This window comes from Lithobates pipiens, unplaced genomic scaffold (assembly GCF_037356315.1).
Source record: "Lithobates pipiens isolate NorthernLeopardFrog02 unplaced genomic scaffold, aLitPip1_a1.2 Scaffold_160, whole genome shotgun sequence".
NCBI lineage: Eukaryota > Metazoa > Chordata > Amphibia > Anura > Ranidae > Lithobates > Lithobates pipiens.
Window position 1 is genome coordinate 1,827,192 of NW_027507749.1, and position 25,199 is coordinate 1,852,390.

Here is a 25,199-nt window from a genome sequence, read left to right on the forward strand (position 1 = left end):
GTGCTCAGCATCATATCCAGAAGTGTACAGCTTGTATAGCAGTGTAAATTTGTTGTCCCCTCAAAATAACTCAACACACTCAACAGCTCTGGTGAACTCCATGACCAAGAGGGCTAAGGCAGTGCTGGAAAATAATGGTGGTCACACAAAACATTGACACGTTGGGCCCAATTTGGACATATTTACTTAGGGAGGATACTCACTTTTGTTACTAGCGGTTTAGAAATTAATGGCTGTGTGTTACGCTATTTTGAGGGGACATCAAATCTACACTGTTATACAAGCTGTACACTCACTACTTTACATTGAAGCAATTTAGTGTCATTTCTTCAGTTTTGTCACGTGAAAATATATAAAAAAATATTTACAACAATGTGAGGGATGCACACAATTTTGTGAGATACTGTACATACACATACTAAGGCCAATTTAGACATGAGCCAATGATCCTCCTAGCATGTCTTTGGTACGTGGGAGGAAACTGAAGTATCCAGAGGAAACCCAGACAAGAACAGGGAGAACATACAAACTCCAAGCCAGTAGTGCTGTGGTTGCGATTTGAACCAATGGCCCTGTGGCTGCTAGTTTTAACCACTAAACCACTGTGCTGGCCTGTTTTTTTCCAGCAATGAAATATGAGAAATGTAATATATAAATGACAAAGATCTCTTTATCATAGTTATTTTTTATGTTCTAATAAAAATAAATAATAAGTAAGTACCGTATATACTCGAGTATAGGCCGACCCGAATATAAGCCGAGGCCCCCAATTTACCCCCAAAAAAACTGGCAAACTTATTGACTCGTGTATAAGCCGAGGGTGAGACATGCCTGTCCATCCCTGTGTGTGTGTCCGTCCATCCCTGTGTGTCCGTCCATCCCTGTGTGTCCGTCCATCCCTGTGTGTCCGTCCATCCATCCCTGTGTGTGTGTGTGTCCATCCATCCATCCATCCCTGTGTGTGTGTGTCTCCATCCACCCATCCATCCATCCCTGTGTGTGTGTGTCTCCATCCATCCATCCCTGTGTGTGTGTGTCTCCATCCATCCATCCATCCCTGTGTGTGTGTGTGTCTCCATCCGTGTGTGTGTGTGTGTGTGTGTGTGTGTGTGTGTGTGTGTGTGTGTGTGTGTGTGTGTGTCCAGCCTACCTGTGTCCCGAGCCTTTGTCCCGAGCCTCCGTCCCGTGCCTTGCCTCCTTGCCTCCGTCCCGTGCCGTGCCTTGCCTCCGTCCCGTGTCGTGCCTTGCCTTGCCTCCGTCCCGTCCCGTCCCGTGCCGTGCCTTGCCTCCGTCCCGTGCCCTCTTCGTCGGCGCCTCGGCGGCCATTGTAAAATTCAAAAGCCGTGCCTCCGCCTTCGCCTGTGATAGGCGGAACACTGAATTTCCCAGCAGCCTGTGTTCCGCCTATCACGGACATCGTATCATCCTCGTCCGTAGTACGAGGATGATACGATGTCCGTGATAGGCGGAACACAGGCTGCTGGGAAATTCAGTGTTCCGCCTATCACAGGCGAAGGCGGAGCCGGAGGCGCGGCTTTTGAATTATAGAATGGCCGCTGTCTGTCTGCTCGACACGCTGATCGAGCGGGCAGACAGCGATGACTCGAGTATAAGCCGAGGGGGGCACTTTCAGCCTCAAAAAAGAGGCTGAAAATCTCGGCTTATACTCGAGTATATACGGTAAGTCAGAATTTTTATTCATAGAGATCTACGTTTATGAGAGTACACACTGCATTCCATATACCCAGTGATGTGGCTGGCCTCAGGCGATACACAGATATTAAACAAATCCTTCTACATAAGTTGTACCTGTTTACCCTCAGTATTCCCTTCTCTACATCAATTCAAAGTGCTGAATTTATGAGCTTGTCTGAGAGTTTAGAAAAAAAGGTCTGGAGCTGAAGATACAATCTGCAGAGCTCAGTTCGGAGAGCTCTGAGAGCTGATTGAAGGTAAGGGACCCCCCCCCCCTTCACACAGCACACAGGAACAGAGCTGAGGCTGTCAATCTGCTGGAGCTCCCTCCCCTGTCACCATTTTATCTTGGGGTCAGGAAAATGTGTTAGAAGTGACTCATACAGATAGCAGAGGAAGGATACAGGAGACAGAAATTAAACTTAGTGCTCTGGATTGAGACAAGTAGACACTATAGAGGGATATGCTCCACTGGGGTGGGTGTGCTCTCATATCTAGCGTGTTTTTTTTTGCAATAGGAAAGTAATTTGCACAAAGAAAGCAATGCAAAGAGAAGAGAATTCAATTTAACACAGACACAACAGACACGCTTCAGGATTATGAGAAGTTGGGGTAACATAATAAATCAATATAATGAAGGTCTTTTTCAAATAAAGTTACTGATCCTAAAACTACCACAAAATTAACATAATCTATGAAACATGATAATAGGCCACATCATCCCAAATAACTAAAAACATTTGTTTCAGGCGGGCGTGGGCGACCGTTCAGTAAGATGGCCCCTTGATTAGGGAGCTCTGCTCTGTCCTGGGCATTCCTACATCTACGGCTGCCTCTAGCCCATTGTCAGCTATCTCCTGGACTCTTCTAAATAGCTGAGTACTTGCTGCCTCCATCACTATGTGGCGGTGCCCAGCTTCTTCCCTTCTACATGCGTCTGACTCAGCCAAAATGGTGGCAGAGACCAAAGCTCCAGTACTGGTCCCAGACCTCTAGCATTAGCTGGGCAGGACGAAAGAGGAAGAGCCACTAATGGACGTGAGTAACGATCAGTCCAAACTCCACCATGACATCCCATGGCCTGACCCAATTGCAGCCTTTTCTACAACAGGGTAGTCAGTGTCTGACACTACCTTGAAAGAAATGCTACCCTCCCTCCGAGCCTCACTGCAATCTGATATTTTCTCCTCTCTTAACCAATACAAGCTTGAACTGCAGTAGACATGAGGCAGAGTAGGCCAGATGGAAGACAAAATGTGTGAAGTCACTACTTTTTTAGTAGACTCGCACGCAATTCACCAGAATGAACTGAGCTCTATGAAAGAAATAGTGGCTGACTTTGAGGATAGATCATGCCGCAACAATCTAAAAATCAGGTGTATTCCCAAATCAGTACAGACCCCCCAACTACCTCATTTTGTTCACAATCTATTTAAAGAGGTGCTGCCTAATCTTACATCCGCAAGTCTAACTATTGATAGAATACATCATATTCCAAAACCATCATTCCTCCCTTCAGAAGTGCCATACAACGTTCTATTAAGGATACATTTTTTTCAAGTGAAAAAAACTACTGGAGGACTTCCGCTGCGTTGATCAGTTACCAGTACAAGCTGCGAACCTTCAGGTCCTTCCAGACTTCTCCCAATACACCCTACAACTTTGCCGCAAGCTGAAATCCATAACCAAAATCCTGCAAAATAACAAACCCATATACAAATGGAAGTACCCTACAAAATGTAATGGGACTTACAACAGGAAATCATACATAATCACCCCACTGGACAAAGGCCTCAAACTCTATAAGAACTAGGGAATCATATCATAAACAACCAACATCTCCTAAAGGGGCCTATGTGTTACATTTTGTAAAAATTAATAAAAACATTGACTATATAAAAATGCTCCAAGTAAATTTCATAAACTTAGATAGATAGATAGCTAGACATTCTTTCACCTGCAGCAAAGACTCAGCTCAGCACCCCCCCCTCCCCTGAAGAAGAGCATATCGGTAGGGCAGAGGTTGGTGTCAGTAGATTTTCATATTGTATAGAGGACTCTGAATCCATGGCAAAATTATGCTAACACTGCCGCTAGAAGTCCATGGACTAAGGCAAGATGGCACCTTATGCCATTGTGGAATCAGAGCTTCAGGATAATGGTGTCCAATTGGGCTATATACAGTATAACTCAGCACTGCGTGATTGCAGGTATATCCCCCTAAAGGAAGCCATGTGGCGTAACACTTTGGGGAGGGGCCAATCTCTTGTTACTCTGAGGAGCACATTGTGAGCATACCGTGGTAATATTGTCTGATTGTCATATTCCCACACTGTGAGGACTGAATGCTTTTTACAGTTTGGAGCACTCTAAGCACCAAGAAAATGTGAGAGTTTTTATACTTAATAAACTAGTTATTTTAAAAGATAAAGTGCTGGGGGCGGAGCCGGCCGGCAGAGTGTATGGCTGCTTAGACACACAGCTCCTGCCGAGAATACTCTCCGGAACGGATATCAGCAATAGTGATGGACGAACTTCCGACGGGACGTTTCGCGAACGCGAAATGCGAACGGACCCAAACGTTCGCGAAACCGACCGTTCGCCGCGGGCCCCATTGACTTCAATGGGAGGCGAACTTTGCAAACCTTCATGTCGAATTTGCGGCCACGTGGTAATTATTAGGGGGTAAAACGTAGTCCCACCATCTGGACAATGACATAATACATGTATGAGGTGAATTTGGGATCGATAACTACAAGCATTTTTATTTTATTTGGGAAATTGTTCTAACAATTCAGGACTATGGAGCTAATGAAGGCAATGGAGGAGAGGGAAGGTCAGGGACCAGGGTAGGCAAAGAAGAGGGTGCAGGAGATGATCACCAGCAGCGTGACATACCGGAATGACACATGCACCGTGATAGAGGCATCTGACAGCAGCACCGTAATACAGAGCACTGACAGCAGCACCGTGACATACAGCGCTGACAGCAGCACCGTGACATACAGCGCTGACAGCAGCACCGTGACATACAGCGCTGACAGCAGCACCGTGACATACAGCGCTGACAGCAGCACCGTGACATACAGCGCTGACAGCAGCACCGTGACATACAGCGCTGACAGCAGCACCGTGACATACAGCGCTGACAGCAGCACCGTGACATACAGCGCTGACAGCAGCACCGTGACATACAGCGCTGACAGCAGCACCGTGACATACAGCGCTGACAGCAGCACCGTGACATACAGCGCTGACAGCAGCACCGTGACATACAGCACTGACAGCAGCACCGTAAGCAGCCCCAGGAGGAAGTCAGCACAGCACAGGGATGGTGTGATCCCCTCATAATAAGAACCCCCAGGAGGAAGTCAGCACAGCACAGGGATAGTGTGATCCCTTCATAATAAGAACCCCCAGGAGGAAGTCAGCACAGCACAGGGATATCATAAGCAGCCCCAGTAGAAATATGACACCGCTCAACCTCTTCAAAGAGGAGGGTAGGGGCATATAGTACGGTGTGCTTTTTTGGGTCAAGGAAGTGAGCCAAATGAATTAAGAAGGTCTGTGTGCTTGATTAAAAAAATAGTTTATAGACATATACATGGTCTACTGGTCACATGTGTTGAATTCCTCCGAGATCCATGCCTCATTCATTTTTAGAAATGTGAGGTAGTTAACACTGTGGTGAGCTAGGCGAGTACGCTTATCGGTCACAATCCCCCCTGCTGCGCTGAACGTCCTTTCGGACAGGACACTGGATGAGGGGCAAGCCAACAGTTCGATTGCAAATTGGGCAAGCTCTGGCCAGAGGTCAAGCCTGCCCACCCAGTAGTCTAGGGGTTCATCACTCCTCAGAGCGTCCACATCGGCCGTTAACCCAATGTAGTCGGACACCTGACGGTCTAGGCGTTCCCTGATGCTGGATCCGGATGACACCTGTCGATGGGTCGGCTGAAAGAATGACCTCATATCCGAAGTCACCAACACATCTTCAAACCGGCCTCTTCTTGCAGGCGCTGTTGGATTGGTACCCGCAAATCCTTCTCTGGGAGTGGGAATTGCTCCTCTGCCAGCGCACGCAAAAGCAGAATGCAGCATTTCTCGAAGCAAGGCCTGGAAGTGCTGCATTCTGACAGCCCTCTGCGACGGCGGTAACATTTCCGCCATTTTGTGTTTGTACCGGGGGTCTAAGTACGTTGCCACCCAGTACTGGTCCTTGACCCTCATGCTTTTTATACGGGGGTCCCTATTAAAACACTGGAGCATGAAGGCCCCCATTTGCACTAAAGTGGAAGCGGTGTGGTGGCCTGGCTCCTGCTCATCATCCAGGATAATGTCGTCCTCTTCATTCTCCTCTCCCCATCCTCGCACAACAGGGATCCCAGAAAGGTTTAAAGCATGCTCTTCTTGCTCCTGCTCATCCGCCCCGGCACCATCCTCCTCTGACTCCTCATCAGACTCCTGTTGTTGACTTGTCTCAGATAGAGTAGCCCCCCCTGGGAATTCATCCAGCATTGCGACTTCCTCATCTTCCCGCTCCTGCTCCTCCACAGCCTGATCAATGACACGACGCAATGCACGCTCCAGAAAGAAGGCATAAGGTACCATGTCACTGATGGCGCCATGGCTGCGACTGACCAGTTTGGTGATCTCCTCAAATGGCCGCAGAAGTCTGCATGTGTCGCGCATGAGCAGCCACTGGCGCGGTGAAAAAAAACCCAGCTCCCCAGAACCGTTTCTTTCGCAGAGTTCATACAGGTAGACGTTAACTGCACGTTTCTGCTGGAGCAGCCTATCAAGCATATAGAAGGTTGAGTTCCATCGCGTCGGGCAATCGCAAATAAGACGTCTGACCGGCAGATGGTGTCGCCGCTGAATGTCAGCAAGGCGAGCCATGGCCGTGTAAGATCTTCTGAAATGGGCCGAGATTTTCCTTGCCTGCCGCAAGATGTCCTGGACCCCAGGGTATTTGACAAGGAATCGCTGCACGACCAAGTTTAAGACGTGTGCCATGCACGGCACGTGCGTGATTTTGCCCTGTTTCAATGCGCTAAGCAGATTGGCACCGTTGTCACACACCACTTTACCAACTGTCAAATTGAGCGGTGTTAGCCACTCATCTGCCTGTGAACGCAAAGCTGAAAGGAGTGCCGGGCCAGTGTGGCTCTTTGCTTCCAGGCACAACAGACGCAGCACGGCATGGCAACGTCTCACCTGGCATGTGGAATAGGTTCTGGGGAGCTTGGGCGGTGCAGTGGAAGAGACGCTAGCAGCGGAAAAGGAGGAGGCAGCTGAGGAGGAGAGGGAGGAGGATGGAGTAGGAGGAGGAGAAGAAGAGTCAGGCCTGCATGCAATCCGTGGCGGTAAAACCAAATCTACACGGGTGCCACGGGTTACATGCTTGACGGCCGTCAGAAGGTTCACCCAGTGGGCAGTAAAACTGATATACCTTCCCTGCCCGTGTTTGCTAGACCACGTGTCTGTGGTCAGATGTATCTTGGCACCGACACTGTGTGCCAGAGATACATTCACTTGCCGCTGAACATGGCCATATAGCTCTGGGATGCCCTTCTCTGAGAAATACTTCCTTCCTGGGACCTTCCATTGTGGTGTTCCAATGGCCACAAATTTGCGAAAGGCCTCCGAGTCCACCAGTTTATATGGCAGTAGTTGGCGGGCTATGAGTTCTGACAAGCCAGCCGCCAACCGTTGGGCAAGAGGGTTATCCGGCATCATCATTTTTTTACGCTCAAACATTAGGCCCACGGAAGCCTGCCTTTTTGCAGAAAAATGTGAGCTTGGCGTGATGGAAGGTGGAGTGGAGGACAATTGTGAGGAGAGAGGAGAAGGAGAAGTAGAAGACGAGGCTGGACGGTGAGAGCCTGCAGTGTGGCTTTGTGTGTTCCGTTGCTCCCACTGGGCTCGGTGATGGCTGCTCATGTGCCTTCTTAAGGCGGTCGTCCCTAGGTGAGTATTGGGCTTACCGCGACTAACGCGTTGACTGCAAAGATTGCAGATGGCAACGCTATTGTCAGCAGCGGACACGTTAAAAAAAGCCCACACTGCGGAGCCATGTGCCGGTGTCCTGGGAGCGCCAGATGTGACCGTACATGGTCGATGACTCGCTCCTGATACATTTGCAGTCTGCTTTGTCCCTGCTGTGCAATGTAAGTCATTGCTGCTTCTCCTCCCTATCTGCTGGTCCATATCTCCCTCTGAACTCCCCTCCTCTTCCTCTCTTGTGGGCACCCACGTGACATCACTAGACACGTCATCATCAACGTCACCTTCCCCACCGCTATAAGTAGAGATCTCGGAGTAGGCAGCAACACCGGGGACCAACCTCCTCCTTGGGCTGATCTGGGTACTGGCGTCAGACTGCTGAGTAGCGCTTGTTGCTACCTCCTCTTCCTGATCCAATACCAAGAGTGGCTGCGCATCAGAAATGTCCTCTTGATATGGATCGGAAAATAATTCCAGTGACTCAAGCGGAAGGTATGTGGTGGTGGTGGTGGTGGTCGTGTTGTTGGTGGTAGTGTCTTTGGGGGTGCACATAGCAGAGAGTGAAGAAGAGGGTGCAGATCGAGAGGATGAGGAGGGTGCAGAAGAGTAAGGCTGAGCGAGCCACTCAACCAAGTCTGGTGCATCCTTTAAAGTAATTGAACGCACCTTCTGCAACTTCCCACTTTGGCTCAAGCCTGTTGCTCCTGCCCTACCCCTACCACCCCTGCGGAAGGGCCTGCCTCTTCCTCTGCATGTCATTTTTTAAATGACCCTGTGACAAAACTCTTAGTCCCTATACCGCTGAAGGACTGCTGCAGTATAGGTGAGCGGTCAGCAGTGGTGCACGTCAACCCTATCTATTGTGGACCTATAGCGGTCCTTACAGAACAGCAGACTGTACCGCACTCAAGCCTATGTACCGTAGCACCCTATACCAAGTTACCAGTCCTTATAAGAACTTTTGTGGACCAAGCAGGTTGTGTATTAGTGTTTAGCAGACTGTACGTCAGTCCCTATACCGCTGAAGGACTGCTGCAGTATAGGGCAGCGGTCAGCAGTGGTGCACGTCAACCCTATCTATTGTGGACCGATAGCGGTCCTTACAGAACAGCAGACTGTACCGCACTCAAGCCTATGTACCGTAGCACCCTATACCAAGTTACCAGTCCTTATAAGAACTTTTGTGGACCAAGCAGGTTGTGTATTAGTGTTTAGCAGACTGTACGTCAGTCCCTATACCGCTGAAGGACTGCTGCAGTATAGGGCAGCGGTCAGCAGTGGTGCACGTCAACCCTATCTATTGTGGACCGATAGCGGTCCTTACAGAACAGCAGACTGTACCGCACTCAAGCCTATGTACCGTAGCACCCTATACCAAGTTACCAGTCCTTATAAGAACTTTTGTGGACCAAGCAGGTTGTGTATTAGTGTTTAGCAGACTGTACGTCAGTCCCTATACCGCTGAAGGACTGCTGCAGTATAGGGCAGCGGTCAGCAGTGGTGCACGTCAACCCTATCTATTGTGGACCGATAGCGGTCCTTACAGAACAGCAGACTGTACCGCACTCAAGCCTATGTACCGTAGCACCCTATACCAAGTTACCAGTCCTTATAAGAACTTTTGTGGAACAAGCAGGTTGTGTGTTAGTGATTAGCAGACTGTACGTCAGTCCCTATACCGCTGAAGGACTGCTGCAGTATAGGTGAGCGGTCAGCAGTGGTGCACGTCAACCCTATCTATTGTGGACCGATAGCGGTCCTTACAGAACAGCAGACTGTACCGCACTCAAGCCTATGTACCGTAGCACCCTATACCAAGTTACCAGTCCTTATAAGAACTTTTGTGGACCAAGCAGGTTGTGTATTAGTGTTTAGCAGACTGTACGTCAGTCCCTATACCGCTGAAGGACTGCTGCAGTATAGGGCAGCGGTCAGCAGTGGTGCACGTCAACCCTATCTATTGTGGACCGATAGCGGTCCTTACAGAACAGCAGACTGTACCGCACTCAAGCCTATGTACCGTAGCACCCTATACCAAGTTACCAGTCCTTATAAGAACTTTTGTGGAACAAGCAGGTTGTGTATTAGTGTTTAGCAGACTGTACGTCAGTCCCTATACCGCTGAAGGACTGCTGCAGTATAGGTGAGCGGTCAGCAGTGGTGCACGTCAACCCTATCTATTGTGGACCGATAGCGGTCCTTACAGAACAGCAGACTGTACCGCACTCAAGCCTATGTACCGTAGCACCCTATACCAAGTTACCAGTCCTTATAAGAACTTTTGTGGAACAAGCAGGTTGTGTGTTAGTGATTAGCAGACTGTACGTCAGTCCCTATACCGCTGAAGGACTGCTGCAGTATAGGTGAGCGGTCAGCAGTGGTGCACGTCAACCCTATCTATTGTGGACCGATAGCGGTCCTTACAGAACAGCAGACTGTACCGCACTCAAGCCTATGTACCGTAGCACCCTATACCAAGTTACCAGTCCTTATAAGAACTTTTGTGGAACAAGCAGGTTGTGTATTAGTGTTTAGCAGACTGTACGTCAGTCCCTATACCGCTGAAGGACTGCTGCAGTATAGGTGAGCGGTCAGCAGTGGTGCACGTCAACCCTATCTATTGTGGACCGATAGCGGTCCTTACAGAACAGCAGACTGTACCGCACTCAAGCCTATGTACCGTAGCACCCTATACCAAGTTACCAGTCCTTATAAGAACTTTTGTGGACCAAGCAGGTTGTGTATTAGTTTTTAGCAGACTGTACGTCAGTCCCTATACCGCTGAAGGACTGCTGCAGTATAGGGCAGCGGTCAGCAGTGGTGCACGTCAACCCTATCTATTGTGGACCGATAGCGGTCCTTACAGAACAGCAGACTGTACCGCACTCAAGCCTATGTACCGTAGCACCCTATACCAAGTTACCAGTCCTTATAAGAACTTTTGTGGAACAAGCAGGTTGTGTGTTAGTGATTAGCAGACTGTACGTCAGTCCCTATACCGCTGAAGGACTGCTGCAGTATAGGGCAGCGGTCAGCAGTGGTGCACGTCAACCCTATCTATTGTGGACCGATAGCGGTCCTTACAGAACAGCAGACTGTACCGCACTCAAGCCTATGTACCGTAGCACCCTATACCAAGTTACCAGTCCTTATAAGAACTTTTGTGGAACAAGTGAGTTGTGAATGTTTAGCAGACTGCAGCAGAAGGGCAGCAGTCAAGTATAATATCCTTTCTATATTTGGAAGAAAGAATATTATACATGTACAAGCCTATTACTGTACCACTGATACCAGTCCTGAAAAGAACCTTTGTGGAACTAATAATAACAGCAAGTCTTTAAAATTACCCTCACTGCCTGACAACACTGCTTCCTTCCTGTCCCTATACAAATTGGCAAAAAAAGAGAACGATTAGTGGTTACTGGAACAGCTCTTTTGTGGACCTTGATAGTAACAGCTAATGATGATGATGATGATGATGATGATGAAAGACTAATCTGGCTGTCCCTGTAGCATACACCGTCCTTTCCCTTTCTCTAAACTAACAAAAGACACTCAGGCTGCTGCAAGAATCAGCAGCACAGCAAACCTATCAACACCTAACACCTATACCAGTCCTGAAAAGAACTTTTGTGTACCAAATAGCTAGTGGTTTATCTCTCCCTACTCCACACAGGAACCTGTCCCTATCTTAACAGAAGAAAGAATGTAAAATGGCCACCGGATCGGGTGTATTTATAGGTTAGGGGGAATGTACAAGTGTCCATGTGCTGTCATGTCTCAATTGGCTGTCCTGTATCACATGATAAACGTGTCACCAAAGGTTAAAGTTCTTGTATACATTAAACACGTAAGTCCGCCGCGGCGAACGACGGAAAAAGGCGTTCGAACGTGCGGACCGCGAATGTCGGAAATTCGCCGCGAAACGACCGCCGGGCGAACCGTTCGGCCATCACTAATCAGCAACAAGAGGCACCCAATCTTCTCGGAAACAGAGCGATTACGGTGGGCTAACATTAGAGACCATGCCGAGGAAGAGGAAAGACCGTAAGGAACCGGGTAAGCTGACGGATTTTTTCGCCCGCTCCGGCCGCTCGAATAGCCAAGATGGCGCCGGCCATGATTCCAGAAATGCGCACCCGTCCTCCCCGCATGTCGGAGGGGGATGGAGAGGAGACAGTACTCCAGCGGAGGAACGGAGACAGCGTATACCTGACTCCCGTGCCTCATCTGCCTCCAACAGCCCTGCCAAAGCTAAACAAAGACTAACAGACACATCTCCCTCGGGCTCTGAATCAGAAAGCAGGGGGGTGGTGATAGATAATACATTGGAGTTCCAAGACGCCATTGCGGCCTTCCCCACCAACAATGCCCCAGTGATGGACTCCACTATGAAAGAAATGCTGTTGACCCTGCGAAGCGCAATACATACGGACATGCTGCAATTGGTCAAACAATGCAAAACTGAGGTCAAGGCTGTAAGCAGCAGAGTGACCCACATTGAGAGTAAGATGGGTGAATTTACTACAACCTTTAATGCAATGGTAGATGCGCACAATGATCATGACGATGACATTCAATGGCTCAGATCAAAAGTCGCGGACCTTGAGGACCATTCCAGGAGGAATAATATCAAGATAAGGGGGATCCCTGAAACGGTCAGACCCCAAGAATTAATGGCCTATTTGGCCACGGTACTGAAAGATGCCCTCCCAGACCTCCCGCTGGAGGAATTAATTATAGACAGGATTCATAGACTGCCAAAACCCAGACACATCCCTGAACAACTCCCTAGAGACACTATTGCTCGAATCCACTATTACCATGTCAAAGAAAAATTTATGTCCGTGACCAGGAGTGTGACCCAATTGCCAGAGAGTATGCAAGGACTGTCTTTCTTTGCAGACCTATCAGCCCACACGATGCAACGGAGACGCAATTTGGTAACCATCACCAAACCACTACGGAACCACAAAATCCCTTATCGGTGGAATTACCCAGCCAAATTAGTGGTGGCGAGAGGTGACCGAGAATACATAATCTCCACCCTGGAGGACGGCATCAGGCTGCTAGAAAAGTGGAACATCATCCCACGTCAAGACGGCACTCCCCAGCTGGAGGAAAAGGATGGCAGACGAGTTCCCGACCATTATACCTGAACATTTCAAAGGTTGGTGCCTGTATCTCAACTTCGTACATTCCGGAGAGTCACACCGGCGGAATGAACTAGTTGAACTTTCCCCTAAAATTAGCGGGTACTTACCTGCTCAGATTTCGTGAGAAATCATATCTTTTTATATCAAGTGCAATAAGCACATTTGTTTGTTTGTTTGTTTGTTTGTTTTTTCTTTTTTTCCTTTTTCCTTTGCTATCACTTTTTTGTTACACAGTTTTGTGTCCACTTGGACAGTTTCATCGGTAGAAATCCTACAAGGCAATAACTCTGTACAACTAAGACAAGGCTTCCTAATCATCCCTTGTGATTGATACTTACCTCCTATACTATCCACGGACTGCTGGGTCTATCCCACTATACTGCCTTTATATATAACTGTCCCTTTTTACCCTTTGAACATTCTAATCGATAAGGTCCTACTTTCGTGTGATAAGATCTCTACCGCTGCATATTTAATATTATTCTTTCATTGAACATGGCGTTCAAGATTACTTCCATGAATGTTAATGGTTTGAACACCCCTTCAAAAAGACATATGTTGTGGAAAGAAACCCAGTCCCAAAAATGTGACATACTATGCTTGCAAGAAACGCATTTCAAGGTACAGGGGCACCCTCACCTATCTCACAACCAATACCCGCACTGCTACTACACATGCGCACAAACAAAAAAAAGGGGAGTCGCTATCTTGATTAAACAATCCGTAGCGTTTAAATATAAAGCCCACTATAGCGATGTTGAGGGCAGATATATTATTCTGACGTGTGAGATAGGTGATGGGGCATACACCATTGTCAATGCGTATGCTCCCAATAATAATCAGATTGCATTTTTGAATAAGCTATGGAAAAAAGTACAGCAGAACGTGTTTGGCCATGTTATATTATGTGGTGATCTAAACGTTATCTCTGACCATCAATTAGACGTATCTAGCTCTGGTAACAGGAAAACGTTTAGATCATCTCTATCAGGCTTCACCTGTAAAAACAACTTATATGATGTTTGAAGAAGTCAACACTCCAATGAAAGGGATTTCTCTTTCTTTTCAAAAGTACACTTAACGTATTCCAGAATTGATGTATTTCTGGTAGACAAATTTCTTTTACAAAAAATTTCCGAGTCCGATATAGGACATATCTCTTGGTCTGACCACGCACCGGTATCTGTGACAGTGGGCACTCAAGGTATCACTACTAGAGCCAACAGATGGCGCAACGACACCCTTCTGTTCGCAGACCCGCTGCTTGCATCGGACATAGAGAAGTCAATCAAAGAATTTTTTGAGCTCAATGACACTCCTAACGTTGATCCCTTCACCCTCTGGCTATCACATAAAGCGTATGTAAGGGGGATCCTGTTGAAACATAGTGCGGCCAAACGGAGGAAAAGGAGGCAGCGAGTGGAAGACATCCTGAATGATATTAAACAATTGGAATCCCAAAATAAACTAGCACCCTCTTTGAACATTAGCTCAAAGTTATTCAAAGCAAGAGAAGACCTTAGGAATCTATTAATATCACAACATGTTAGGAATACACACAGACTTAAGGCTAACTTTTATATGCATGGAAATAAAGCAGGTAAATTACTAGCAAACCAACTTAAAGATAAAGTTATTAGACAAAAAATTCCCTTTTTGATCCACCATAAGAACGGATCCAAACACATTAACCCCAAAGACATTGCAGACACGTTTAGATGCTATTACGAAAATGTATATAATATAGGAAAGGATCCTGATACTCCCCAACCCACGTCAAGCCTAATAAGCTCCTTTCTAAAAGACATCTCGCTCCCTTCGGTTCAGCCTGCGGAATTAGAAACATTAAACTCTCCCTTCACTGAATCAGAAATTAAAGAAACTATCGCCGCATTACCCAACAACAAAACACCAGGACCAGATGGCTATTCTTCGGAATACTATAAACATTACAAAGAGATATTAGCACCGTATTTATGGAAAGTCTTCCATAGCGCTGCCTCCTTGGCCTCCTTCCCTGAGGAGATGTTACAGGCTACGATTATCACATTACCCAAACCAGGGAAGGAACCGAACAGGGCTCAAAACTTCAGGCCTATATCACTGTTAAACACAGATGTTAAGCTATACTATAAATATTAGCGAACAGACTGGCGAAAATTTTGCCACGCCTAATAAATCATGATCAGGTGGGATTCATGGAAGGCAGACAAACTACGGATGCCACCAGGCGCATACTCAACATTATACACTGTGCAAATGAATCAAACCAGCCCTCTGTTCTCCTGTCCTTAGACGCCGAAAAGGCCTTTGACAGGATACATTGGGGCTATATGTCTAAGGTACTAGATAAATTTGGGTTCAACGGGCAAATACAATCAGCTATCAGTGCTTTATATTCTACTCCGTCAGCCATGATATTCACAGAAGGTATCTTCTCTGACTCATTCCCCATATCTAACGGCACGCGTCAGGGGTGTCCCTTATCACCCCTAATATTTGCGCTCGTTATGGAGCCGTTAGCGGAAAAGATAAGACAGCACCCTCAAATAAAAGTAATACACGTAGGAAAGGAGGACCATACAGTAACATTATTTGCAGACGATATTATATTAACACTATCTAACCCGACTTACTCACTCATGGCTATACAGGAACTACTTGCTCAATTTAACGCGGTTTCCTATTACAAAGTCAACGCTTCTAAATCAAGTATTATGGGACTAGTACTGCCCTTAGACATGGAAAAATCTCTAAAGGACACACTGCCATTTACGTGGGCAGACAAATCTCTTCATTATCTAGGCATCTCACTTACAAATCAACTTTCCCAACTATACCAAGCTAACTTTGAACCACTGATTGCTGAATTCACACAAGAAATGCTCAAATTGAAACGTTATTACCTGTCCTGGTCAGGTAGATTGGCTGCATATAAAATGATCTTGCTCCCCAAACTATTGTATTATTTCAGAGCACTCCCTATCCACTTACCGGCCTCCTTTTATTCCAAAATGCAAAACGCTTTATCCAAATTTTTATGGGAAGAGAAAAGAGGTAGGTGCCTCCACACTATCCTTACGAAACATAGAGAAGCGGGAGGCATGGGAGTCCCACTCATAAAAGACTACCACATGGCAGCTATACTAGCGCAAGTGGCAGCATGGTATGACACAACACACCCAATACACTGGAGCAAAGCAGAACAAGCTTATATGCAGAAGGGAGAGGCGCAAAACTTACTACTGACCACAGCACTTACCAATCAATAATTATGTGGAACTCATCCCACGATTCAAGCAACACTTAAGGCCTGGGCTTACTTTTTGCAAGTTAAAAACCCTCACGTCAAACACGTAACAACACCAATTCCTATCAAAACTCTCCTCGTAATTGCACCAGACCTGCAGATTCAAACTTGGGAGAGAGCAGGAATTCAATTCATAGCAGACCTGTATGATACACATAGATTGAGATCCTTTGAAAATCTGCAATCTAAATACTCACTACTACACACAGAATTTCTAACATTCGCCAGAATTTCACAATCTTTTGAGAGCAACATCTACTCCTGTAATTGACATCCCAGAAGAGGTCCATAAACTGTGGAAAGTTGGTTCTACTAGAAAAAAAGGCATTTCATGTTTCTATAACTTACTAAATAGCAAGAAATATCTAGATATTCCTAAACAATTCCAAAAATGGGAATCAGACTTAAAAGCTACTATATCTCGGGAGCAGTGGCGCCATGCAATTAAAAACAACAATACCCACACTAGGTGTTCCAACTACAAAGAAACAACACAAAAACTGCTTCTCATGTGGTACAAAACACCTTACATCTTAGCGACATACAGCAAAACACTGAATAATCTCTGTTGGAGAGGCTGCGGCCAGGTAGGCAACTTAGTGCACATGGTGTAGTCTTGTATCTCTTTGAGGAGCTTCTGGACAGTAATCTCGAACTTAATAGCCGGAGTGACAGGCATATTAAACAAATTAACAGCTGCACAAGCAATCCTGAGTATTGATCTAGACATCTATCCCAGCAACTGCCGCACCTTAGTGTTACATATCCTTCATGCTGCCCGCCTGGTTATTGCTCGTCATAGGAAATCAGGCCCCCCCCCCCTGATTAGAGAAGTTCTACAATTGGTAAATGATTCCTATGCATATGAGAAAACAATAGCGTGGAGGGAGGGAAACCAAAAAAAAGTTATAGCCCAGTGGTCCTTATGGGAAAAATTTAATAAGATAAAATAGTTTGTCCACTCACAAACTGGAACTGTTGCCTTATTATATCTGTTCATATAAGTATAGCGATACCCTCACTTAAGAGGGCCGCAAGTTTGGTTTGGGCCCTGAGCACAGCTCCGCCAACCCCCCCGGCAATCTGCTCTACCCACTCTGGCACAGTTAGTATCTAGCAATACACATTAAATCACTTATACTCTAAATATGTGTGTGTGGGTGGATAACTCAAGCTCATAGACAATCTTTGAAAGTATATAACTGACTTTACTTGTTGTTTTATAAAAGGAATAACACGAATCGAACATTTGGTTTGCAACATATAAGCAGGTCCCTGCAGTAACCAGTAATAAAGATAAACAGAGTAATCAGCATAATAAAGTATTGCTATGCAACTCTAGCGCTGCTCTTTTTCAGCTACTTCCCCGCATGGGTAAACTAACACCCAGCACTATCTACCTATGCAGTCAGGCCTGACTGATCTAGATGGAAGTCCAGTGAAACAATATTCGCTAGCAATCTTTCGGTGGTGCACTTGAAGAACAACTTTGTAATCCAAACGAATAATAAAGATAAAGTATCTGTCTTTAAACAGCTCTCACCACCCGGACAAGTCCAAGTCCATTTCCTCCACCGATTCGTCTAGGAACAGGAATCCACCGACCTCCGAGTCTTCAATCCTTCTGGTGTACTGCAGCAAGGATGAGAAAATGTCTCTCAGGTGCAGCTAGGCTGGCAGAGGGCTCTTTGGAAAAGAGCACAAGGCCCAGGCTTCAGGCCTTGTGCCTCCAGCAGTTCAGCACAGACCTCCTCTTGCTAGGAGAGGGGGGTGTCCAAAAAGGAAAAAACTAGGCCTCTCCCCCTCCCTATATGCCCTCCCCCATGAGTCTCTGGGGCATAACTCCAAACATCCTGGGAACCAGCGGGGTTCTGAGAACAGTAGTTTTATAGTCCTTAAAGAGACCCCTCTACATAAGTTATCAGTGTTTACTATAGAAATGTCGCAACATTGCGTAAAAGGGTTTGCAAATTTTTTCACTTGTCTTAGTGAAGACAGTAAAGTTGATATACTGATAATCTATTGTATATACTTTGCAATTTTACAATGCAAAACAGGTTTTTGTGATGTTCATGTATATGTTACATATGATAAATATGGATATCAAAACTTTCTATTACTTCCTTATAAATGTACCTGTCTCAGATATTTGTGCCTATATTTGAAAATTTAATAAAAAACAATTGTTAAAAAAAAAAGATAAAGCGCTATGTCTAGGTTTCTCTCTTTATGATTTGGGCGTACGGAGATAAGTGTAAAAGAAGGAATATTCTAATCTCAAGATTGCCAGCAAAGTAGTGAAACTGCATAAAACAGATTACCAGAGAGGGACAAAAGAGCCTATAGACCATTGGTTGGTCTTATCCCCCCAGGTGAGGGCACATCAGATGAGGGAATTATCACTAATTCATGTGGATAATTGGAGCATATAGTCTTTAACGCTAATTAACCACTTCCTGACCAGCCGCCGCAGTTTTACTGCAGCAGAATGGCATAGGTGGGCGAAGTGACGTTATGTTACATTGAGCGCGTGCCACGATGCTCTGATTCATTTCTGAACTGATCAGTCTCCACGCCCAGGCCAAGGATTTCTGGCCTGGACCTGCTGATCGGTCCTGACGAATGAAATCCTCCCCTACCTGTGTAAGTGTAAACACAGACAGGGGAAGTGATGTCATCTCCCCTCGTGGAACTCTTTTCCGTTCCAGAGAGAGGACACCCAAACATGAGTTGCACCAACACTATACTGACACAGTACACATAGGCACATATTTCACCCCCAATCACCCTCCTGATCAACCCCCCCCCCCCCCAGTTAACCCCCTCACTTCCTGTCACTGTGTCGCCCAGTGCAGTGTTCATATTTTTTCTTTGATCACTGTACTGGTGTAATTTGTGACACTAATCAGCATTAGGGTACTTAATAGTGGCCCCAGATAGGTCTAGAGACCCCTTAACCCCCTCATAATAAAGGTTTAACCCCTTGATCACCCCCTATCACCAGTGATCACTGTATTAGTGTCATGGGTGATGCTGGTCAGTTAGTTATTTTTTTTTTATAGCGTCAGGGCACCTGTCGTATATTACTTAATAAAAGGTTAAACCCTCTGATCACCCAGCAGTTAGGTTTTAGTGACAAGTAGGGTCTGTGTCACCCCAGGCAGCGTCAGATTAGTGCCAGTAGGGCTAACACCCACGCATGCACCATACACCTCCCTTAGTATTCTAGTGTCTGAACAGATCAATATCTGATCTAATCAGATCTATACTAGTGTTCCCAGTAGTTTAGAGTTGCCAAAAATGCAGTGTAATGCCACGTACACACGACCGGACTTTGAGGGACTAGGTCCGACAGACTTTCCACGGAGTTCTGACAGAGTTCTGACAGACTTTCCGAATGAACAGACTTGGCCACACACAATCACACCAAAGTCTGACGGATTCGAACGTGATGACGTACGACCAGACTAGGATAAGGAAGTTCATAGCCAGTAGCCAATAGCTGCCCTCGTGCCGGTTTTTGTTCGTCGGACTAGCATACACACGAGCGGATTTCTCGGTAGGAAAATTTGAAACATGTTCCATTTCTAAAGTCTGTCGGATTTTTGCAAATCAAAAGTCTGCTGCAGCCCACACACGATCGAATGGTCTGCCGGAATTGTTCTGTCGGACCTTTGATGTTGAAAAGTCCGGTCGTGTGTACGCGGCATTAGTGGGATCAGCCCAGATACCTGCTAGCACCTGCGTTTAGCTCCTCTGTCCAGCCCACCCAAGTGCAGTATCAATCGATCACTGTCACTTACAAAACACTAAACATATAACTGCAGCATTTGCAGAGTCAGGCCTGATCCCTGCGATCGCTAACAGTTTTTTTGGTAGTGTTAGAAGCAGTCACTGACAATCAGTGCTCTTTTTTCCTGTGAGATCACACCAAAGTCCGATCGTCTAGAACGCAGTGACGTACAACACGTACGATGGGACTTGAAAAAGGAAGTTCAATAGCCAGTAGCCAATAAATGCCCTTGCGTCGTTTTTGGTTAGTCGGAACAGCAAACAGACTGGTTTTCCCAATATGAATTTGTTCCGTCTGAAAGATTTAAAACATGTTCTATTTCTAGGTCCGTCAGAATTTTTGGAAAAAAAGTCAGATGAGGCCCACACACCTTTGGAATATCCAATGAAAAGATTCCGTCTGGCTTTTTCTGCCGGAAAGTCCGACCATGTGTACGCGGCATTATGTCACGTACACAGGACCGGACTTTTCGAGGGACTAGGTCAGACAGACTTTCGATGGAGTTCTGACGGAGTTCTGACAGAGTTCTGATGGACTTTCCGAATGAACGGACTTGGCCACACACAATCACACCAAAGTCCGATGGATTCGAACGTGATGACGTACGACCGGACTAGAATAAGGAAGTTCATAGCCAGTAGCCAATAGCTGCCCTCGCATCGGTTTTTGTCCGTCGGACTAGCATACACACGAGCGGATTTTTCGGTAGGAACTGGGTCCGGCGGAAAAAGTTGAAACATGCTCCATTTCTAAAGTCTGTTGGATTTTTGCAAATCAAAAGTCCGCTGCAGCCCACACACGATTGAATGGTCTACAGGAATTGTTCCATCGGACCTTTGATGTTGAAAATTCCGTTCGTGTGTAGGCGGCATTAGAGTCACTAAAGTCACTAAAAGTGGTGGGATAGTGATCACCAAATAATGTCCCCGAGTTGCAATGTTTTGTGCACCTGCATTTTTCAAAACTCTGTTACTTCTGATCTTTACTCATCCTACAAAAGTAATGCCACGTATACATGATCAGACTTTCCATAAGACTAGGGCGAACCGTTGAGAATCCGTCGGACAATTCAATCGTGTATGGGCTCCAGCTGACTTTTTTTTCCCAAAACTCAGACGGACCTAGAAATAAAACATGTTTCAAATTTTTCCAACAGACTCGAGTCCGGTCGAAAAATCAGTTAGTCTGTATGCTAGTCTGATGGATGAAAACTGACGCCAGGGCAGCTATTGGCTACTGGCTATGAACTTCCTTATTCTAGTTTGGTCGTACGTCATCACGTTTGAATCCGTCTGACTTTGGTGTGCTTGTGTGTGGGCAAGTCCGTTCCTTTGGAAAGTCCGTCAGAACTCCACCAAAAGTCCATCGGGAAGACCGTCGGACCTAGTCCATTGAAAAGTCCGGTCATGCGTACGCAGCATAAGACTAGAAAAAAATTCCACCTCGACTGTACTGAGCCATCCATTGGACACACCATATTACGTACATAATATATTGCAGTGATCACTTACCTGTGTATACCGATATAGACTAAGTAACTGAGACAGTGCATTATTTGAATAGAATTCACTGTTACCAATAAAACCAACCACTTCTCCGTGTCCCTTACAGTAATAGTTATGAGCATTTTTTTCTCCAGACAATATTTTTGTGGCATATCCCAAAATAATACTTGGGTCATTACAAGTATCAAATATATGATAGCCCAGGGTAATATTGGGCAGAAGATTTGGGTCTTTGTTAATCCTATTGATAGCTAAGATCATCACCAAGATATTTTTATACTCTTCAAAGTCCAACCTGTAAGATATTGAGAGGATTTAAATTGAAACAAAATGGTTAATTATGAGATTACTGTTTAGCCACAACCCACAAAACTAACAAACATGTTTTTAAAACAATAATGATTTAAATTTAGTGTTTAATATATATTTATTGACAGTTTTTAGCACAGAATATAAATTCTATGAGGTGTAATACAAGTTTATATTCTAGGGCTATTGTAGTATAAGTGGCACAATAAGGTACGTATATGGTAATGCAGTAAACAGGTAAGATAACACAACACTTGGGGATTAGAAGAACTGGTGGCTAGTAGATAAGACACCTCATCCCGAAAATAAAGTATAATGAGGACAAGAAAACAGGGGGGATTATTGCAGTGCCAGCGACATCTAAACACAATAGATATAGTAGAAATATTTTATTAAAGAAATTTAAAATCAACGTTACAAAATGTTGAACCACAGTATAGAAATGGAGCACTATATGATTATTCTGCTGAACAGAAACGCTGGTGGTAGGTGGTAGTAGCAGGGAAATTTTTCCCTACTAGTTTTGCCAAAACATTGGCTTCATCAGGGGTATAGAATATGACAGAAAACAAATGTGGCTTCTGACAGGCCCGTGGGACAAGATCAACGTGGTCCAATGTCAAAGGGCGCTTTCAGGTCACCTGAGACCAGGTGACATATGCACTCCGTAGGAGTCAGAAGTGCACCGCTAGGTAGTGGACCTTAGGACTGACTGCTGTGGATTGTACCCAGGGAGATTCAGGACACAGGTCTACTGGAACACTAACACAGATCCCAGTAGGAGCTAGAGAATAGATTCCCCAGAGCGTGGAGTCTAAGAGCCAGCAGGTGTTCGCCCGAGCCTCCAGTAGTGAGGATGGGCTTTTCTGCAGTCTGGCTTCAGATCGCGGCCCCTAGGGTCTCACAGCTCACGCTCACAGTAGACTACAGGAGAATGAAGCAGCAGCCTGGAACGACAAGGATAGTAAGGAGATAAGGCAGAGGTCAGGGCATCTAGCAGACAGGAACAACAGAGTACACGCCAAAGGTTCAGAGTCACAGGCAAACAGGGATGGTCGGGGACATGGAAAAAGGTCAAGGTCACAAGCAGACAGGAATCGTTGAGAACACACCAAGGTCGGTAAAAGAGACAACCATAGAGCACACGGCAAGCAGGAAACAGGATGCCAAACACATAATGGACACACAATGGTTGATCAGCACCGCTGGCTTGCGGTGCACAGGTTAATATAGGGTTCCCTGATAGGGCCTGGGGTGGAACCATGCTTAGAGGAGAGGTTATAAAAACCAACAGGTGGAAGTGGCTGGCCTCTTAGTCTGAAGACATGAGGAGAGGTAAGCAACAGAGGGAGATTACTGCATAACCATGACAGGCGGGAACTGCAGACAAGCAAGTAATTGGCTGCAGAGGGCTTTTAAAGAAAGCCTCATAAAAACAAAACCATAGATATTAGATAATAAAATCTAGAGGCCATGCAGCGTAGGTTAGCTGAGGCATTCGGTCCGGAGTCCTCTGGGTCACTAAGGACAACATTATCCACAGCCACCTCCTCCCAGCCACGTAGAAGTCCACAGGTTTCTTGGGAATGTAAATCATCCCTAAAAGACTGCTGCTGCTGATGCTGAGTGCCAGGCTCCACCTCCATGCTGACACAATCCTCCTCCTCCTACTCCTGTGTGATGGGTGGGACAGCAAGAACACTGTCTGGATAAAGGGGGCCTTGAGAGGCAAGGAAGTCCTCCTCTTCCTGCTTCTGTTCTGCCTCAAGTGCCCTGTCCATTATTCCACACAGCGTATGCTCCAACAGGTGGACAAGAGGTACAGTGTCACTGATGCATGCACTGTCACTGCTCACCATCCTCGTGGCCTCCTCAAATGGTGACAGGACAGTGCATGCATCCCTGATCATGCCCCACTGGCGTGGTGGAAAAAAAACTGAGCTCCCTGGACCCTGTCCTGGTTCTGTATTCGCACAGGTACTCATTGATGGCCCTCTGCTGCGTGTGCAGCCCCTAGAGCGTGGCAAATGTTGAGTTCCACCTGGTGGGCATGTCACATATAAGGCAGTTCTTGGGCAGGTTCAACTCCTTTTGGAGCTCAGCCAGGCGAGCGCTGGCATTAAATGATCAGCGGAGATGCACACAGACTTTCCTGGCCTGCCTCAGGACATCCTGTAAGCCTGGGTACTTGCCCAAGAACCGCTGCATCACCAGGTTAAGGACATGAGCCACACAGGGCACATGGGTCAGTTGTCCCTGTCGAGGGGTGGAGAGGAGGTTGGTGCCATTGTTGCAAACCACCATTCCTGGCTTAAGCTGGTGTGGTGTCAACCACCTCTCAGCCCGCCCCTGCAGAGCTGACAAAATATCTTCCCCAGTGTGGCTCCTGTCCCCCAAACAAACCAACGAAAGCACGGCATGGCTCATTTTTGCCTGCGTACTTGCATAGCACCTTGACAACGCACAGGAAGAGGCCATGGAGGAAGAAGAAGAGGAGGGGGTGGAGAAGAGAGGTGTGTCACAACCAGTAGTAGTGTTTTGGAGGTGTGGTGGTGGAACAACCTCCAACACTACTGCACCTTGTCCTGCATCCTTCTCAGCTGCCAGAACAATGACCCAATGGGCTGTGAAAAATAGGTAACGTCCCTGTCCATGCCTGTTGGACCATAAGTCAGCGGTAATATGCACCTTACCACTGACCGCCCTGTCCAGCGAGGCATGGACATTGCCTTCCACATGCCGGTAGATAACCGGAATCGCCTTCCGTGAGAAAAAGTGGCGTTTGGGAACCTGTCACTGAGGAGCCGCACATTACACAAACTCACGGAAGGGGGCCGAGTCTACCAACTGAAAAAGCAGCAGTTGAAGTGCTAGCAATTTAGCCAAGCTAGCATTCAACCGCTGGGCATGTGGATGGCTGGGAGTGAACTTCTTTCGACGGTCTAGCAGCTGGGGCAGGGAAATTTGCCTGCTACAATCGGACGTCGTTGTACTGCTAGCAGAGTGCCCGCAAGTACTTGGCTGTGACACACCTAATTCTACACCTTCATTCAGTGCAGGTTTCAGAGAGGACTGAAGGTGTAGCGGGGTTGGCGATCCCAGCTGATGAGGAGCAAGAAGAGGTCCGCTTTGTTCTTTGGTGTGGGTCTTTAAGGTACGCTTGCCAATGAGCTGCATGGCAGGTCAACATATGTTTGGTCAAGCATGTGGTGCCCAAGTGGCTGATTTTTTGGCCATGCGAGATACTCTTGAGACATATGTTGCAAATAGCAGCGGTGCGATCTGATGCACTCGTCTCAAAAAAGGCACACACCAAAGAACTTTTGGAATAACGTGCAGAGGCAGTGCCATGCACAGGCGGATCTCTGCGGGGTGATTCAGTCGGTGTGCTGCCCTTAAGCTGGCCCCCTGAGGGCATCCTGCCT

The 25,199-nt window shown here is 46.5% G+C and overlaps 1 pseudogene across 1 annotated transcript in view; it reads right to left on the reverse strand.

The window, feature by feature from the left end:
* The window catches only part of LOC143986463 (vomeronasal type-2 receptor 26-like), a 74,581-nt pseudogene that overhangs the window by 34,749 nt on the left and 14,633 nt on the right, over window positions 1-25,199 (reverse strand). Inside the window, exon 2 of the transcript XR_013276530.1 lies at window positions 21,472-21,760. The product of XR_013276530.1 is annotated as a vomeronasal type-2 receptor 26-like (transcript). The remainder of the gene's footprint in view (window positions 1-21,471; window positions 21,761-25,199) is intronic.